This window comes from Sapajus apella, unplaced genomic scaffold (assembly GCF_009761245.1).
Source record: "Sapajus apella isolate SASKATOON/1434 unplaced genomic scaffold, GSC_monkey_1.0 scaffold145, whole genome shotgun sequence".
In the NCBI taxonomy this organism is placed as follows: Eukaryota; Metazoa; Chordata; class Mammalia; order Primates; family Cebidae; genus Sapajus; species Sapajus apella.
In genome coordinates this window covers 1,991,105-1,998,697 of record NW_022437085.1, presented here as the reverse complement: position 1 = coordinate 1,998,697, position 7,593 = coordinate 1,991,105, and the positions used below count along the sequence as shown (strand labels likewise).

At 33.7% G+C, this 7,593-nt stretch overlaps 1 long non-coding RNA gene across 1 annotated transcript in view; it reads left to right on the top strand.

Moving 5' to 3' along the window:
• LOC116540869 overlaps positions 1-604 on the top strand; it is a 15,965-nt gene extending 15,361 nt beyond the window's left edge. Inside the window, exon 4 of the long non-coding RNA XR_004264619.1 lies at positions 243-604. This is a non-coding gene — a long non-coding RNA (uncharacterized LOC116540869). The remainder of the gene's footprint in view (positions 1-242) is intronic.
• Positions 605-7,593: the final 6,989 nt, after the last annotated feature.

Below are 7,593 nucleotides of genomic sequence, written 5' to 3'. Positions count from 1 at the left end.
TTTTTTTTTTTTTTTTTTTTTTTTTCTGCTGTGCAGAAACTTTTTAGTTTAATTAAGTGTCATCCATTTATCTTTGTTTTTGTTGCTTTTGCTTTTGGGTTCTTGATCATGAAGTCTTTGCTTAAGCCAATGTCTAGCAGGGCTCTTCTGATGATATCTTCTAGAATTTTTATGGTTTCAGGTTTTTGATTTAAGTCCTTGATCCATCTTGAGTTGATTTTTTTAATATGTTGAGTAATGAGGATCCACTTTCATTATTCTACATGTGGCTTGCCAATTATCCCAGCATAATTGGTTGAATAGTGTCTCCTTTCCAAACTTTATATTTTTGTTTGCTTTGTTGAAGATCAGTCAGCTGTAAGTAGTTGGCTTTATTCTTGGGTTCTCTATTCTGTTCTATTGTTCTAGATGACTATTTTTATACCAGTACCATGCTATTTTGGTGACTATGGCCTTATAGTAGAGTTTGAAGTCAGATGATGTGATGCCTCCAGATATATTCTTTTTGGTTAGTCTTATTTTGGCTATGTGGGATCTTTTTTGGTTCCCTATGAATTTTAGGATTGTTTTTTGCAGTTCTGTGAAGAACGATGATGATATTTTGAGGGGAATTGCATTGAATCTGTGGACTGTTTTTGGTAGCATGATCATTTTCACAATTTTGATTCTACCTATGCATGAACATGGGGCATGTTTCCATTTGTTTGTATCATCTATGATTTATTTCAGCGGTCCTCATAGTTTTCCTTAGAGGTCATTTACCTCTTTGGTTAGGTATATTCCTAATTATTATTATTACCATTATTATTTGCAGCTATTGTAAAAGTGTTTGAGTTCCTGATTTGATTCTCAGCTTGGTTGCTGTTGGTATATAGCGGAGCTACTGATTTGTGTACATTAATTTTGTATCCTAAAACTTTGCTGAATTCATTTACCAGTTCTAGGAGATTTTTGGATGAGTCTTAGGTGTTTCTAGGTATATGATCATGACCTCAGCAATCAGTGACAGTTTGATTTTATCTGTATGGATTTGGATGTCTTTTATTTCTTTCTCTTGTCTGATTGCTTTGACTGGGACTTCCAGTACTATGTTGAATGGAAGTGGTGAAGGTGGGCATCCTTGTCTTATTCCAGTTCTCAGAGAACATGCTTTAAACTTCTCTCCATTCAGTATAGTGTTGGCTGTGGATTTTTCATAGATGGTTTTAATTATCCTAAGGTATGTCCATTCTATGCCAGTTGTGTTGAGGATTTTAATCTTAAAGAGATAGTGGACTTTTTTCAAATGATTTTTCTGCATCTATTGAGATGATCATGTGATTTTTGTTTTTATTTCTGTTTATGTGATGTATCACATTTACTAACTTGCCTATTTTAGTAAAATGCGAAAGATTTATACGATCTGAAGAGAAACCAGAGTATGACTTGCCTATTTTAAACCATCCCTGGTATAAAACCCACTTGATCAGTTTTGCTCTTGTTGCCCAGGCTGGAATGCAGTGACATGATCTCAGCTCACAGCAACCTTTGCCTCCAAGATTCAAGCTATTACCCTGCTTCAGACCATTGAGTGGCTGGAATTACAGGCACTCACCACTATGACCAGATATTTTTGTATTTTTAGTAGAGATGGAGTTTTGGCATGTTGGCTAGGCTGGTCTTGAACTCCTGGCATCAGGTGATCCTCCCACCTCAGCTTCCCGAAGTACTGGGATTACAAGCATAAGCCACCATTCTTGGCCTGCATTATCTTTTTGTTATGCTGTTGGATTCCATTAGCTAGTTTTTTTCTGAGAATTTTGCATCTGTATATATCAGGTATATTGGTCTGTAGCTTTCTTATTTTTTTATTTTTATTTTTTTGTCCTTTCCTGATTATGGTATTAGGGTGATACCAGCTTCATAGAATGATTTAGGGAGGATTACCTCTATCTTGTGGGTAATGTTTACAGGGTTGGTAGATATTCTTCTTTGAATGTTGTATAGAATTCAGCTGTGAATCTGTCTGGTCCTGGACTTGTTTTTGTTGGCATTGGTTTTTTGTTATTACCATTTCAGTCTTTCTTCTTGTTATTCGTCTATCCAGAGTCTCTATTTCTTCCTGGCTTAATATAGAAGGGATGTATATTTCCAGAAATTTATCTATCTCCTCTAGGTTTTCTAGTTTGTGCACATAAAGGTGTTCATAGTAGCCTTGAATGATCCTTTGTATTTCTGTGATATCTGTTGTAATATCTCCCATTTTGTTGCTAATCAAGCTTATTTGGATCTTCTCCTTTTCTTGGTTAATATTGCTATGGTTTATTAATTTTATGCATCTTTTTAAAGAATAAGCTTTTTGCTTTATTTATCTTTTTGTTTATTTGTTTCAATTTCATTGAGTTCTGATCTGGTCTTGGTTATTTGTTTTCTTCTGCTGGCTTTGGGCTTGGTTTGGTCTTATTTCTCTAGTTCCTTGAAATGCGACCTTAGATGATCTATTTGTGCTCTCTCAGACTTTGTGATGTAGGCATTTAATGCTATGAACTTTCCTCTTAGCACCACGTTTTCTATATCACAAAGGTTTTGATATGTTGTGTCACTATTATCGTTCAGTTCAAAGAATTTTTTAATTTCCATCATGATTTTATTGCTTACCCAATGATCATTCAGGATCAGATCATTTAATTTCCAGGTATTCACATTATTTTGAAGGTTCCTTTTGTAATTAATTGCCAATTTTATTCCACTGTGATCTGAGAGAGTACTTAATTCGATTTTGTTTTTCTTTAATTTGTTGACACGTGTTTTGTGGCCTATCATATGGTCTATCCTGGAGAGTGTTCCATGTGCTGATGAATAGAATGTATATTCTGCAGTTGTTTGATAGAATGTTCTGTCAGTATCTGTTAATTCCATTTGTTCTAAGATATATTTTAAATCTACTGTTCCTTTGTTGATTTTCTGTCTTGATAACTTGTCTAGTGCTGTCAGTGGAGTATTGAAGCCCCCACTACTATTTTATTCTTCTCTATCTCATTTCTTAGCTATAGTAATAACTGTTTTATAAATTTATAAGCTTCCATTTTAGGTGCATAAATATTTGGGAGTGTGATATTTTTCTGTTGGACTACTCCTTTTATCATTATATAATGTCCCCCTTTGTCTTTTTTAACTGCTGTTGCTTTAATGTTTGTTTTGTCTGACATAAGAATAGCTACATTTGCTCACTTTTGGTGTCCAAAAGAGGTGGAAAAATATATTTTATGAAAATTAGTTTTTAAGTTTCTATGAATCCTTATGTGTCATGTGAGTTTCTTGAGGACAGTAGATACTTGTTTGGAGAATTCTCATTCATTCTGTCATTCTTATGTTTTAAGTGGAGCATTTAGGATATTTCTAGTCAATGTTATTATTGAGATGTGAGGTATTATTCTATTCATCATGCTATTTGTTGCCTGAAGGGTTCATTTTATTTTAATTGTGTTATTGTTTTATAGGTCCTTTGAGATTTGCTTTAAGAGATTCTATTTTGGTATATTTAGAGGATTTATTTCAAGATTTAGAGCTCCTTTTAGCAGTTCCTGTAGTGCTGGCTCAGTAGTGGTGAATTCTTTCAGCATTTGTTTGTCTGAAAAAGATTGTATCCTTCCTTCATTTATGAAGCTTAACTTCACTGAATACAAAATTCTTGGCTGATAATTGTTTTGTTTAAGAAAGATAAATATAGGACCTCAATCTCTTCTAGCCTGTAGGGTGTCTGATGAGAAATCTCCTGTTAATCCAATAGGTTTTCCTTTATAGGTTACCTGATGCTTTTGCCTCACTGCTCTTAAGATTCATTCCTTTGTCTTGACTTTAGATAACCTGATGATTATATGTGAAGCAATAATCTTTTTGTGATGCATTTTCCAGATGTTTTCTGAGCTTCTTGTATTTGGATGTCTAGATCCTTTATAAGGCTAGGAAAGTTTTCCTCAATTGTTCTCTCAAATATGTTTCCCAAACTTAGATTTCTCCTTTTCCTCAGGAACACCAATTATTCTTTGGTTTGGTCATTTAACATAATCTCAAAATTTTTGGAGGCTTCATTCATTTTTTAAATTTTTTCTTTGTCTTTGTTTGATTGGGATAATTTGAAATCCTTGTCTATGATCTCTGAAGTTCTTTCTTCTACTTATTGGGTTCTATTGCTGAGACTTTCCAGTGCATTTTGCATTTCACATTTTTCTAAGTGTGTCCATTTCTAGAAGTTGTGATTGTTTTTTATTTATGCTATCTATTTCACTGGAGATTTCTTCCATCCATATTCTGTATCTTTTTTATATTTAAATAAAGTTGGACTTCACCTTTCTCTGGTGCCTCCTTGATTAGCTTAATAATTTACCTTCAGAATTTTTTTTCTGGCAATTCAGAGCTTTTATCTTAGTTTGGATCCATTGCTGGTGAGTTAGTGTGATCTTTCGGGGGTGTCAAAAAACTTTGCTTTGTCACATTACCAGAATTGTCTTTCTGGTTCCTTCTCATTTTGGTAGACTATGTCAGAAGGTAGATCTGAGACTCAAGGGCTTCTTTTCAAATTCTTTTCTCCCATGAGGTACTCCTATGATTTAGTGCTCTTCCACCACCCCTAGTGATGTGACTTTCTTAGAGCCAAACTGCAGTGCTTGTTATTTCTCTTCTGGATCTAGCCACCCAAAGAAGCTACTGGGCTCCAGGTTGGTACTGTAGTGTGTCTGCAAAGAGTCATGTGATATAATCTGTCTTCAGGTCTCTCAGCCATGGATACTGGCACCTGCTCCAGTGGAGGTAGCAAGGGAGTGAAGTAGACTCTGTGAGGAGGCTTTCTTGTATTTTTGTTAAGTGTATTGGTTTTGTGTTTGTTGACCTGTAGCCAGGAGGTGGTGCTTTCAAGAGCCCATCAGCTGCAGTAGTATAGGAAAGATACAAGTTTTTTGTTGGGTCATGTCATGGGTAGGACCATAGAGCTCCTAAGAGATTATGTTCTTCATCTTCAGAGTTTCTCTGCTGTCCCATGGAACCTGCAGCATCAACTCACCCTCTTCAAATGTCTGTGGATTCTCTTAGCTTTCCTTGTACTGCAGGAACACTGCAGTAGTTTTTGGAGCAAGAGTTTACAATATGAGTCTCCACATGATGCTCTATCTGAGTGGGAGCTTCAAATTATTACTGCCTCCTATCTGCCATTTTTTCCCAGACCCTGATTTGTCATTTTCTTTCCTTGTAATTTTTTGCCTGATTTTGATATTAGATTAGTACTGGACTCATGAAATAAGTTGGAAAATATTTCACAATCTCTATTTATTTGAAAATGTTTTTGAAAAAGTAGAATTCATTATCTTGATTCTGTGCTAAAATGTATCAGTTAAGACATAGGACCTGGTGTTTTCTTTTTCTGTGTTTTTATTTTTACATTAGCAATTTAATCCCTATAATTGTTATAGGTTGATTTTGATTTTCTATTTCATCCTTAGTTCATGACAGTAATTTTTATCTTTCTAGAAATTTCTCCATTTCAACCAATTTATCTAACTTGTTGACATATGGCTGATCATAATATTCTTTCATAATTCTTCTCATGTCTTTAAGGCCAAAAGTAATGTGTCCTCTTTCATTTGTGATTTCCATACTTTGAGTCATCTCTCTCTTTCTGTCTCAGTCACTCTAACTAAAAGGCTGCCAATTTTGTTCATCTTCTTAAAGAACCAAGTTTTAGTTGCATTGATTTTTCTTTAATGTTTTTATTTTCTCTAGTGTATTAATTTCTACTCTAATCCCTTTTATTTTTTCCAATTTATTTGCATTTAATTTGCTTTTGTTTATCCAGTGTCATGAGATTAGGCTAATACAATGAAAATTTTTTATTTTTAATGAAGATAATTATAATTTTATTTTTTCTCTAAGAACTATTTTGCTTCATCCTGTCAGTTTTGGCATTTTCTGTCTTCATTTGTATTCATCTCCAAATTTTTTATAATTTCCCTTATGATATCTTCATTCATACATTAATTATTTAGGAATGTGTTGTTTAATTACCAAATAATTTTAATTTTCCAAATTTCTTTATGATATTGATTTCCAATTTCACTCAATTTTCATTAAAAACATACCTTATGTGATTTTAGTAATTTCAAATTTATTGAGAATTATGGCCTAGCATATGGCATATCCTAGGGAATGTTTAATTTTTTATTTTTTTATCTAAAGAAAGTACTTTTCATTTTAAAAGTGTAATCTATTTTAGTTGCTCTATTTTTTTAAATTTCTTTTTTTTAAAAAAACATATTTTAGGTTCAGGCGCACATGTACAGATTTTTTTATACAGGTAAATTGCATGTCAAGCGGGCTTGGTGTACAGATAATTTCATCACCAGGTAATACGTTTGGTACTCAATAGAAAGTTTTTCAATCCTCATCCCACTTTCATCCTCCACCTTCAAGTAGATCCCAGTGTTTACTGTTCCCTTGTTTGTTTTCATGTATGCTCAACGTTTAGCTCTCACTTATAAGTGATAACATTTAGTATTTGTTTTTCTATTCCTGCATTAATGTGCTTAGGATAATGGCGTCCACCTCCATCCATGTTGCTACAAAGGACCTCTCATTCTGTTTGTGGCTACATGATATTCCATGGTACACATGTACCACATTTTCTTTATCCAGTCTACTATTGATGGACATTTATATTGATACCATGTATTTTCTATTGTGAATACTGCTGCAAAGACCATACCAGTGCATGTACCTTAATGGTAGAACAATTTATATTCCTTTGGATATATACCCAATTATGGAGTTGCTGGGTCAAATGGTAGTTCTGTTTTAAGTCCTGTGAGAGATCACCACACTGCTTCCTACAAATTATAAACTAGTTTACATTTTTCATTTCCATCAGCAGTGCATAAGAATTCTATTTTCCTATAACCTCACCAACATCTGTGACTTTATGACTTTTCAAAAGTAGACATTCTGACTGGAATGAGACGGAATCTCATTGGGATTTTTATTTGTATTTTTCTAATTATTAGTGATATAGAGCATTTTTTTCATGTGCTTGTTGGCCACGTCTGTGGATTTTCTTGAAAAGTGTCTGTTCACCTCCTCTGCCTACTTTTTAATGTTTTGTTTTGGTTTTTTCCTTGTTAGTTTAAGTACCTTGCAAATTCTAGATTTAGACCTTTGTCAGATGCATAGTTTGCAAATATTTTCTCTCATTCTTTAGGTTATCTGTTTACTCTGTTGACAGTTTCTTCTCCTGTTCAGAGGCTTTTTAAATAAGTCTCATTTGTCCATTTTGCTTTTGTTACAATTACTTTTTGTGTCTTCATCATGAAACTTTTGCCAGACCTATGTCCAGAATGATATTTCCTATGTAATTTTCCAGGATTTTTGTAGTTTTAGTTTTTACATTTGAGGCTTCTATTCGTCTTGAATTAATTTATGTGTATAATATAAGGATTGGGTCCAGTTTCAATCTTCTGCATATGGCTAGTCAGTTATCCCAGCACCATTTATTGAATATGGAGTCCTTTCCCTATTGACTGTTTTTGTTTACTTTGTTGAAAATCAGATTGTTTTCAGTGTGCAACTTTA